This window comes from Mytilus galloprovincialis, chromosome 6, assembly GCF_965363235.1.
Source record: "Mytilus galloprovincialis chromosome 6, xbMytGall1.hap1.1, whole genome shotgun sequence".
Taxonomy (NCBI): Eukaryota; Metazoa; Mollusca; class Bivalvia; order Mytilida; family Mytilidae; genus Mytilus; species Mytilus galloprovincialis.
In genome coordinates, this window is record NC_134843.1 from 7020681 (window position 1) to 7033749 (window position 13069).

At 31.5% G+C, this 13069-nt stretch overlaps 1 protein-coding gene across 1 annotated transcript in view; it reads right to left on the bottom strand.

Annotated features, from left to right (window-relative positions):
* Positions 1-13069, bottom strand: part of LOC143078501 (endonuclease/exonuclease/phosphatase family domain-containing protein 1-like) — a 75213-nt gene that overhangs the window by 8487 nt on the left and 53657 nt on the right. Inside the window, exons 19-22 of the mRNA XM_076253364.1 lie at positions 11828-11948; positions 6471-6667; positions 4393-4467; positions 3292-3399 (exon numbers count right to left, since the gene is read on the bottom strand). The gene's annotated coding sequence lies outside the window, so the exon portion shown is untranslated. The remainder of the gene's footprint in view (positions 1-3291; positions 3400-4392; positions 4468-6470; positions 6668-11827; positions 11949-13069) is intronic.

The following is a 13069-nucleotide window of genomic DNA, read 5'->3' on the forward strand; positions in this document are numbered from 1 at the left end:
ATATTAATGTGGAGGACAATGTGATAGAATATGATAAACAGAGTGTGGTTTGACTAAACATGTACATGTACATTTCATTTATTGTTAGATATTGTTAACGTCAATTGAGAACATTTGAGCAGTTGATGTTCTTATAACATTACTTGTATGATATAAAATTAATTATGTCTGCAATCAAGGTTTTTGAAAGTTGTTTCAAATGAACAATATCAACAAAACGAATTATCCAGTAATCAGCCAACTATTATAAACGACAGGTATACAAATATTTTCTTGCTTTATTTCTATGTATAAAATAAAATTCTTGTTATTCTATGTTGAACAAGCGGTTGCACAATATTGCTTTCAGAAGAGTAATAGTTCATTTTATGATCCTCTTCGTGTCCGCGTTTTAATGCTTTTGTACCCGCTACAAAACATAAGAATAACTCGGGGGAGGGGGATAGGCTAGCTGTTTGTCCTGTTTATATAGCTCAAACAAATATATTTGTATATATCTTCCACAATGCATTTTATTATTATATCGAATAATGACTACCTATTTTGGCTTAATAAATAAAGATTTTTCAAGATGGCCGCCATTCAATATGGGTAATATTTCCAAAACTTTTGTTCTACAATACAATTGGATTCAGCACTGTTATTCTATCAACCAGATTTCATGTCAATATCTTCTCAAATATAATTTTCATGATTTTCTATTATTAATATATTGAGATCAAACGGCCGCCATTTTAAAATGGCCGCCGTTTCCGCCAATTTCGATTTTCAGATTGGTCCATAGCTTAAAATGTTGTCCATGACATATACTACTACTATGCTAAATTTCATGCTTTTACCACATTCTGAGCAATTTTGTCAAAAATCTGCACAAATCGACTGGACTATACTCGTCAGATACGAATACTTAAGTGGCAAAACAAACTTCCTTCATTATGACATATCTGAACAAGAAAGTTTTGATTTCTACAAAATCAATTTGGACTTGTTGAAACTTATGTCAGCCAATTAACTTTAAAAGAGGGACGAATGATACCAGAGGGACGGTCAAAGGTCTGTGTTAGTAAAAATAAATTTATTAAATCATCTTGCGCTTGGAACATAATGTTTTCTCCCATGGTTTTGTGTTTTTGTTAGCTTAGTTATATCCGTATTTTCCAAAAAGCCCAACCAGAATTAAATTATGCTTCTCACAGCCACGTTTTCTATTTGGTCAGATCTAAAATCCGGGGTTTTTTTTGTAGAACTTTCAGCCCAATACTAATGCAAGTAGTTTCTGAAAAGATGTTTTATTTGGAGCAACTTGCGCTTATTCTAGCATATATAAACCAATCGGCATTGAATGACCTTGTAGAAAATTTGAACTTTCAAAACATTTTGCCTCTTAGTTTTAGAAAAAAATAATTTCGAAAAACTTGCAAATCATATTCAAAGAATGCCATTTGAGTCCTATTTTAAATTGTTCTGAACAAAACGAAAATTGTTAGCAAAAGATCTTCCATACATCTGACCAAATTGGTTGTAGGAAAAAGGTTGAACATGTGAAAAGTTAACTGACGATAGCTTTGTGTTTTCGTCCTTTTTTATGTTTTTGTATGACCAATTGTCAGTGCGCTCATGGCAGAAGTCATTAAAAATTGAAATAATGTGACATAGCAATAGATGATGGGTTCGAGAATGACATAAAATTTATAAATGTCTCAAAAACAGATTATCTTCATCGGCTTTGTGATGTTTTGTTTATCACTTTTGGTTTAAAGTATACATTTTGCTTTCAACTTGGCTGTAAGGTTATATCAGTTACACGCGTTCTGTGAATGGATAAATTGTTGTGGTTTTATTTTCTCTTGTTTTTAACAAATATGTTTTATGCATTTCATTGACTATAATCTGTCGTTTTCTACCTCATCAGGCCCAAAGATTAAAGCGAGCTTTTCTCATCACTTGGCGTCCGTCGTCCGTCTTCGTTAACTTTTACAAAAATCTTTTCTTCTAAAACTACTGGGCCAAATTTAAACCAAACATGGCCACAATCATCATTAGTGTATCTAGTTAAAAAAAAAGTGTCCGATGACCCAGTCAACCAACCAAGGTGGCCGCCATGGGTATAATGTAGATGTTGGCATATATCTCTGAAACAAAAGCATTTAGAGCAAATTTTACATGGGTAAATTTTTTAATCAGATCTGAAAATTTCGGGAAATTTTGCAATTTTTATGTTATCATCTATTATTATAGACAGAGATAAACTGTGAACAGCAATAATGTTCAGTAAAGTAAGATCTACAAATTAGTCAATATGACCAAAATAGCAAATTGACCCCTTAAGGAGTTACTGTCCTTTATAATAAATTTTTAACAAATATTTGATTTTTTTTGTAATCTTATAAAAATCTTCTCCTCTGTAAGTACTGAGACAAACTAAACCAAACTTAGACACCATCATTATTAGGGTATCTAGTTTACAAATGTGTCCGATGACTCTGCCTGCCAACCAAGATGGCCGACATGGCTAAAAATAGAATAAAGGGGTAAAATGCAGTTTTTGGCTCATATCTCTGAAACATAAGCATTTAGAGAAAATTTTACATATAAGTAAAAATGTTCATTAGGTTCAGATCTCTGTCCTGAAATTTTCAGAAGAATTAAACAAGCCGTTATTTGGTTGCTGCCTCTGAACTAGTAATTTTAAGGACATTTTTCAGTTTTTGGTTATTATCTTGAGTATTATTATAGATAGATTTAACTGTAAACAGCAATAATGTTTAGCAAAGAAAGATCTACAAATAAGTCAACATGACCAACATGGTCAATCGACCTCATAAGGATTCAATTTAACAGTTTTTCATAAATTTTTGTATAATCTTTTACAGAAGTCTTCTGCTGAAACAATTGAGACAAATTGAACAAAACTTGGCCACAATAAGCATTAGGGTACCTAATTCTAAAAAACAAATATGTCCGATGACATGGCTGCCAACCAACATGGCAGACATTGCTAAAAATAGAACATAGAGGATAAATGTAACTTCAGACTTATATCTCTGAAACTAAAGGAAAAGTCTAATTGTTGCATTATATCATGCATCAATTGTAAATAAAAATACCAGGTGAGAGACACAGGTTTATTGGAGCCTCTAGTTTGATATATGGTTTTAATTCATGTATTTGGAAGAGAAATAAGTGTTAAGATATTCTGATACTGTTACTATATTATGATTATTGCAAAAACATTAAATTAATTATGTATTACATCCCATCGAAACTGAAAAAAATCTGACGTAACTGTACCTGCTGCATGACAAGGTTCCATCCCATGCTGACCGAATCGTTGTACTTGAATCCTTCATAGGATTCATCTAGACTTTTAAAGAAGTGTAGATAAATAAGTTTGTTTGCCTGAAAGTAAAGCGAGGTAAGGTTTAGACCATATAAGTATAGATCAAAGAAAACAAATCATAATCGAAATACTTATATGTATTAATATTTTCGAGAAAAAAAACTTAAATAACTTTCTGTACTAGTAATGCATATCAGATTTTTGTTGCTGTTCACAATGAAAAATAAGAAGGTATTCTAATATATCAGTTAATATCTAGAGGGGAAATATGTACTTGTTTCAACTGAAATTGATGTGCGTGACAACAGTTGGAGCAAATTGAGGCAACAGTGAGTGAGGTTTTTATTCATTTCCAAATATCAAAGAGCGAAATAACAAAAGTCAGATAATAATTAAAAGATCTATTACTTTGTCATGTGATCTCGTCATCCTTGTTGTAGAGAGCTGTGTAATTAGATGACTCCATAGTTTTGTTTATTTTATAGCTGTGTATTTTGATTTTTATTAAATAATCCATTTCATAGCCTTTCAACTCCTTTTATTTGGGCGTCACTAATGAATTTTGTAGACAACTCACGCATCAGGCGATCAAAATTTCAATTCTCGTATTTATTTTAAGGTCTTTAACAACACCTTGATCAATGCCACTTTGTGGTGGATTTTGTTTCCCTCAGGGGTATCACCGGACAAGAAGTCTGCACTTGTGTTGACATAAAATTCTAGTAATAATGATGTGGTCTTGATTATAAAACAAATTCTTACAAAAGTTTTTTTTTTCTAAATACTACGGACTTTCTATAGAGATAGACTACCATTGGCAATTGCCATTTTGAAATTTTGAGTCCTAGCGTTGTTCCACTTCGTTCTTTCATTTGTCTTATATGTTTTTGGAATAAAGCGTCACTAATAAGTCTTTTGTAGAACGCGTGTCAAATGCACACAATTTTAATCTTGGTATCTATGAATACATATTTTTTACCTTCTCAAGGCGTTTTTTGTAAGATTAATATAAACTAAATAACCGCTATTTAAAACTTTATACAGATACGTACGGTGGTTCGATCTGTAGTATATAACACAACTGTTGTGATCTGTATTAGAATTAGAATACCCAGAGCAACCAAATACTACAAATATATAATAGTACTAGTAGTATACATTTCTTTGTTGTTTCTTTATTCTATTTTTTTTTTCGGTTTTTGTTTTTTTTGTATGCTTGCTTTAACGTACCAAAAAAACGTATTTTGACTTGATGATATATATACATATCTAAAGGGATAGTATGCATTTATTAATTGCACAAATCCTTCACATGAATTTTGAATTTTAACATGGAGTAGAAATACCACTTTTATTGGCTTTCAACACATTGTATAAGGTTACTCATCATAGCAAGTTCAAGGGATCTACACACTTCGGATTCTAACAGCATGTAAATCTTGGTATCGATAACGTTCAATCTGTCTTTTGCGAATTATTATATTCTAGAAATTTTAGAGAACTTTCCAAGGTCGAGATCAGCCAGTTTTATAAATACGGGAATCGAGACGCCTACAATGTCAAACCGAGATTTCGATATCAACTGTGAATAGAGTTCGGGATTTTTGTAATTAAAGCTCGAAAAATCAGGATTTTTGCTTGTCAGGATGATCATTTTTCTTTAAAGTCTTCAAAACAAAAATCACAGAACCCTACAGTGATTTAAAACATTTCGATTCTCAATATGGTGAAGATTCAACAAATAATGATGGTGAGAAATTAACGAGGAATTGGAAATAGCACCTCACAAGTCAAACAATACTTCTACTGTTCATGAACTAAGTTTCATGGTAAATAGAAACATATCCAGATCACGTCGAAACCTCAAGATTTCTTATCGTTTGAAAGATTGCTATTGACGATTTAGAACAAATGAATACGGGATAGCAAATCCTTGTTTTACGGAGATGTTGTTTACCGTGCCCGGAAAGTTAGAAACGATACTGGTTAACTTATCGATCATCTAAATAAATTTATTCTAAAAGTTTACCAATTCAACGCAGTAATTAGAACTTGGAATTTTTTTTAATTGATATTAATATTGATTTATACCAATTGTATACAAAAGGTCGTATTTTGTAATCGGTAAATAAAAAGCAAACTAAATATTAAATTTATATACATATACACTTTAATGGATCTTCAATGTATCGACATCTGTATCTTGACATTGCACAAGGTCGTTTTTCTCCGACTATAACGTTTTTTTGCAATAAATTCATTAGATTTTGGTTGTGTACTGATTGATTTTATAGTCTTAGATGCACGATAGTTTTTGTATTAGTTATTGGCTTTGAACTAGCTGTCAGTAACTGACAAAATCTAATTCAATGTAAAAAAAAAGCTGATTTTATACATTTTGCTATCGTACAAATATGAAACACTGAAAAACATTTCCTACATGTATTTGTGCTATTGGCATTCTTGGATCTTAAGATCTTAGTCAAATTCAAGGGTTAAGTCAGCACACACATCTGTACATACTTGGATTTCGATCAAGGACTCTTGTATCGCATTCATTCTTATTCATTGAGTGCATATAGTGCGCCCTGCTGGATTCTTTTTAAACAGGAACGCTATTAATCATACTTCTCGAAATCTAAATATATCATAAACAAAGAAACTGTGTCCCCAGTACACATATGTCTCACTCGCACTTTTATTTTCCATGTTCAGCAAATCATGTAAATTTAGTTTCATATACAATTTAGGCTGCTAATATCATAAAGAATAGTTGTATTAAGTATCAATTTAATATGAATTCATCTTGATCATAAACTCCACTGGACGTAAAACAACCAATAATCAATCATTATCAACTAAGGATAATGTACTTTTTTACAATATCCCATTTCTAAAATACCTTGATCAAAAACTTTAACATGATCTGAGACGGAAGGTCGGTTTGAGGTAGGGGCCATGTTTAACATTTCAGGATAATCATTTTCTTGGACACTGAGATTTCGATGTTTTATGATCAGAACCACTCCTACCACCTCACTCTTTTTGCCTCTTGAATTCGTAGATAAGGTATTATTATTCTATCAGTTTAATAATAGCCATCAGATAATATACTATTAATTATAAGTACCGTCATTGTTAAACGTCTCGACTTCCGATATGTCGCTACAAATCCAAGTATTGAAATGGCGCAAAATACAGCACCAAATATTAGAAGTAAAACGCCGCACGCTCTAACGAATCCTTTAAAATCCATATCTTTCAGTGGGTCTGAGTTTGTAACATTTGGTGGGTTACTCATTGCTGTACCTGGGTACCTGTTGATAACTGAAAAATTGGAAAACAAATTAAGTATCAAATGAGAAGGCAATTGGAAGCTGTGTCATAAAAGATTTTCAAGAGCTTTATGAGAATAAAGAATAATTATTTTAAAATAGAAAGTGATAAAGTTTTGAAATATGATTCAATTTGTATATCCAAACGGTAATGTTAACATGTACGATTGTCGGCTAAAATCAAAATAACAGTAAAAAAAATGACGTATATTAGCACAATACCTTACCCATACTGACATCAATTAAAAAATAAAAAAACATTCGTTTAAGCTGTAACAAAAAGGTTAAATGTTAGGAAAATCAGTCAAAGAAAAGGTTCCACTTGTTTGATACTTTTGGAAAACATTTTCTCTGCAATTTGACACCGTTCTTTTCCAATAAGGAATGTGGTGCGTAACAATCTCAAAATAAGGATTAAATTTAAGTTTTCTTTAAAAAGGACGACACAGAAACGGACACAGTATTGTCTTGCAAGACAATAATTTATCAGCAAATTTTATAGTTTATATTTACAAAATTGAAAAAATTCCTGGTAGTGGCCAATAATTATTTTGATAATTTCTTTTTTAAATTTTTCATAATTATTTAAAAGAAAATAGAAGTGTTTGGTTTTATCATTTCTAAAGTCCATTTAAGACATAGAAATGAATATAAAGCTTGAATGCTGTAATTGTCCGGAACTTTAATCAATCATCGGTATTTGGTAATATGTGGTAGATTTGTCAAATAATGACGATACGTCTAATTTTTGTGTCAATAATTTTGAATCAAACAAAAATGTTGGATTTATTCTTTTTAAAAGATACTTATCAATTTAATATTATCTCAAAGAATTAAGTTAATGAGTGTTTCTGTTGTTCCATTGTCTTCTTATAGTTAATGTGTTTCCCTTGGTTAAGTTTGACACCCAGATTTGTTTTCTCTCATTTGAGGTATATAACTGTTGGTTTATAAGATAAGATTTGGTCGTTTATTTGTTTTATGTTTTATTTTAAATAGGATTTTTATCAATCAGTATTCATATATAATTTAAAACTTGCACAGCTAAACGTACAAAAGGAATGAACTTAAAAGAGGGGCGAAAGATATCAGAGGGACAGTCAACCTCATAGATCAAAATAAACTGACAACGACATGGCTATCAACGAAAATGAAACAGACTTATAATATTACACAAGACACAATATAGAGAACTAAAGACTAAGCAACACGAATCCCACCAAAAACTGGGGTGATCACAGATACTCCAAAAGGGTAAGCAGATCCTGATCCACATGTGGCACTCATCGTGTTGCTCATGTTATTACAAACCCGGTAATTAGTCTTATTTGGTAGGTCACAATCGTGAAAAGGGAAGGGGGTTGTACTTTCAATTTAAGGAATATATCCGATATCATCTGTGAAACGGTTATTCCATAATGGTGAACCAACTTGTGAATACGTCTGTAAAATTTACCAACGGATGATTTCAACTTCCCCTTTTGGGACTCTTGATTTAATAGCTTCCTTGTGAACAGCAACCCTTTATCAAAGAAATCATGATAGGAAAAACAAGCACTGGAATATCTCATCAATTAGGAGAAATAAACTCCGGATGCAGGCTCTGCTAGAATGTTGCTAAATAGAAATAGAAAGAACCCAATAGAGAAGCGGAAATCATCTCGTCTGTCGTAAAGTTTTGTTTTCAACCGATCCTCATTGTCAATTTCTAGATGTAAGTCAGGATGAACATGCAGGTTTTTGTTTGGTTTTAATTCCATCTGTTTGTAAGTTTGAATTGTATGTGTCTCCCTTGAACTTCAGAGTACTATGTGATTGAAATAACTAAATATAACATAATAATAAATGAACTCATTTGTTAAAAACAAATAAAGAATCGTTTTTAAGTTAATGATCCATTACAGTAATTGCTCCGCTAAGCATCATACATAAAGGAAATATAAATGAAACTGTTATTAGGATTATCTAAGGATTTTCTTATCCCAGGCATAGATTACCTTAGCCGTATTTGGCACAACTTTTTGGAATTTTGGATCCTCAATGCTCTTCAACTTTTTACTTGTTTGGCTTTATAAATATTTTGATTTGAGCGTCACTGATGAGTCTTATGTAGACGAAACGCGCGTCTGGCGTACTAAATTATAATCCTGGTACCTTTGATAACTATTTACACCACTGGGTCGATGCCACTGCTGGTGGACGTTTCGTCCCCGAGGGTATCACCAGCCCAGTAGTCAACACTTCGGTGTTGACATGAATATCAATAATGTAGTCATTTTTATAAATTTCCTGTTTACAAAACTTTATATTTTTCGAAAAACTAAGGATGTTCTTATCCCAGGCATAGATTACCTTAGCCGTATTTGGCACAACTTTTTGGAATTTTGGATCCTCAATGCTCTTCAACTTTTTACTTGTTTGGCTTTATAAATGTTTTGATTTGAGCGTCACTGATGAGTCTTATGTAGACTAAACGCGCGTCTGGCGTACTTAATTATAATCCTGGTACCTTTGATAACTATTATTAGCTGTTTTGAATTGGAATTTGCATAATGCTGGAAAATAAAGAAATACAATGAATTGAAGAAAAAAAGAAAATAAACAAATAACAAATAAGATTAATATAATTGTTCCATCTATATGTGGATTTTCTATTGAATTTTCTTATTAGCTTTACGTTGTTGCAGTATGAAAATTATTCTTTTTCGTCATACAAAACAAAATCAAAAAGTAGACAGTTTTGGTTTTAAAAGCTTTCTTTTAAATTCTCATTTCTAAACTGTGGATAACTGCAGACAGTTTTTAATTGTGAATAGGAGAAGCGTTCTCATCATCAATCTTACACAAACTAGGGAAATGCTATTAAACCATATTTGAAACGAAAACATGCTAAAATCTTCATTTCCGTTGGAAATGATGGCATAGACACAAGAGGTCCTCAGCCGTCAATCACATCTATACGAACAGTAAGCTCTCATTTATAATATTTAAAATGAAAACACATAATGAAAACACAATATTAAATACATATCAATAAATCTAAGATAAAGGTAATACAATCTTCTCTCTTTCATTAATAATGTATATTAAATACGTGACAAAGTATCTTACAGTCAAAATATGTGTGCAGTAAATGATGGAAATATTTGTAGTTGTTTTAAAATCTGACAGCATGTACGTGAAATTTTGAAAACATTTTATAGTTTAATCAAACATCAAAAGAATAAAAAAAATACATTGTATTCTTAATAAAAATTAATTTCGTAAATATGTAAAACTTTATTATATTGTCACATATTTTTAATCTTCTTTTTGAAAAGGAAAAAAAGGAATAATATATTCATGAATTGAATGCAACAATCACCGTGCTGTCGGTCCGTTTCATAAAGGCAGTTCACATATACTAATAAACATATATGTAAGACTCAGATCGACGTCCGGTCTCTAATCGACGTCTGTTCCTCAAATCGACGTCCAAATCTGACGTCACAATAAAACAACATCCCAAATCGACGTCCAATTTTATGCTTATCTAATCGACGTCCAATTTTAGGCTTCTCTAATCGACGTCCAATCTTTAGCTTCTCTAATCGACGTCCGTTTTGGACACAAACTGCACCGATATCAGATGAAATCTTAAGACTTTTAACATACAAAATATAGCATGTGCATGACAAATGAAATTTATATTTTTTTTTAAATATATAACCTTCTATCGGTATTCTTCTTTTTTTTTTAAAGTATGTAAAGAGGTTGTGATGTCAATTTTTTTACTTTTAGAAATTGCATAAAAATAACGATATGTAATATATTTACAAATAAGACAACTAAAACTATCCATTATAGTTCAAATACAGCGAATATGAGCAATTATAGCATAATTATAGGCAACCGTACGGCTTTCAACAATGATGAAAACCCAGACCGTCAAGTCGGCTATAAAAGGCATGAATAATGTAAACAATTCAAATTAGAAAACTAATGGTCTTATGTATAGGACTTATACCCTAGCTTACCCTTCCAGAGCACATGAGATCACACCCAGTTTCTGGTGAGGTGCTTGTTGCTTATTCTTATGTTGTGTATTGTGTACTGTTGTTCGTCAGTCTTTTTCTTGTTAGCAATGGCGTTGCCAGTTTATTTTCGATCTTTGAATTTCTTAATGTTCCTCTGGTATCTTTCGTCCCATTTTGATAACAAAACAATTCCGAATAAAAATATGACATACATAAACCACCGGAAACCATTGGACAACAGGCACACAAAGAATGTGGCAGGATTAAACATTTGTGTGAGCACTTTACCCTCCACTAATCTAGAACAGTAGTGTAACAGCACAACATGAAACATAATGCCAATTTATTGCGTATATGTTTCACTCCAGGTGTAAACAGAGTTCGAAATATGATACTCGCAAAACAATTGGCTGTACTTCTTTATTTTGTGTATTGTTGAAGACTGGCCAATGCCCTCTTGATGTCGTTGGGTTGTTTTTTCATTGACTTGCACTTACAAGCATGTTATTTATTGATATGAATAGGAATGACATACTACAATGTAGATTGATTTGACTAACTTTTATCAAGATTAATGTACATGTTACCTATTTCGGGTTGAAAACAAAATTATATGAAAAGTATTTATAAATGTTTAAAAATTTACTTGCCATAATGTTGAACCCTACAAAACATGTGCAAGTCCAGTCAAACGTCGTTTTTTCTTAAACGTAAAAAATTAAAATTGGACGTCGATTTGTGAATGTGACGTAAGATTTGGACGTCGATTTGAGGTACGGACGTCGATTAGAGGCCGGACGTCGATCTGGGTCTAGCATATATAATGGAAAATAAAGCTAGTTGTGATATTTAATAAGCATTTGAAAGTAAACTATATAGTCTGAATATAATCTGCCTTGATTTTTGCATCAGGCTAATTGATATTTGAATTACACTACACGGAAATCAAACTATACCTTGTTTAAGCAATGGTACGACAAGTTTACCTAGAACTTATCGTGTTGTACCACATGATTTCACTACCAAATGTAGCCTCTTGTTTTTGACATGTTTTGTCCCGATCCGTGTTTATGGTAAAAATCGTAGAAAATCTTACTTGCCAACATTTGACATCGTGAATAATTGTAACCACTAACCTTTTATCATGTTTCGAATATTGTCTTTAGCTCTATTGAATGTTGGCCTAATTGTCTCATTCATTTGGTCAAATCCAGCAATAAGAACAATCCCACCGATTACCGTTACAACTCCTATCAACTAAAAACGAATCAAAAAGGGTTCTGTCATCATTTAAGTACTTATTGCAATATTAAAATAATTTACTCTCTATGTATACTCTTTATATTTAATATGTTTGATATATTGTGCGCATAACATGAAATTCATCAACTCCATCGTGCTGTTTATTATGTATTTGAATGGAAAGCCTATGGATCACAGAGAGGTAATAAATGACACGAATCACTTGAAATTGATATTAATATTTGGAAGACGAAGCTAGATACACAACATAGGGATAAAAACAAAAGATAACTAACACAAAAAGTAAATAAATATAAAACATATATTTAAAAAAATTATCAGTTTTAACACGGTTTTTATCTTCGGTGAATTTTAAAAAGTTCCAACAAAAACTAGGATGGTTCTATTACAACGTGTGAGGTTTCAATAAGCAAATGTTTACGGTACCATTTAATCGTATTTTTAAGAAAACAATGTTTATCGTCATTTATTTATTCAAATTATGCTTGCAGGCATAAAAGGATATAGCTTTTTAAATCGATGTGTATATTAAAAAATGTATAGTTCTAGCTTCTAGATCAACATTTAGCATAAACTGTCTCGTTGATCAAACCTATTTCTTTTATTGATTTTTAACACGATTAGAAAAAAAATAGTTAGTGCTATCTAAGTATTATATTTGTGCAAGTGTAGATTAATTATTTTTTCATGTCTTCAAGGAATAGGGTATGAAGATTTTGTAAATTTCAAACGGTCAAATTAAAATAAACTATTAGGATCTTCACAGTTTATAACCAATAATTGCTCCAGCAATTTTGTTTGCAGGTATGAAACTGAACACAATTTCTGCAATGCATTGAAAAAAAGGTGATTTTTTTTATGAATTTTCGACTAATTTGATAATTTTAATCAATCGATTTACATTAAGTCTACATATTTGACCATAGCATTTCAGATTTACTTCAAAACATGTTTCTACTATCCATTTTAAAATGTATAACGAGAACATGTGCAAAAAAGCACGGATATATATGCCTACAATTGCTTTTTTTACCCCAAAAAAATGTCTTATTCCACATACCCTTAAACTAGAATGCAGCATTGAATTTAAACCAGACTTTGGCAGATGAAACATG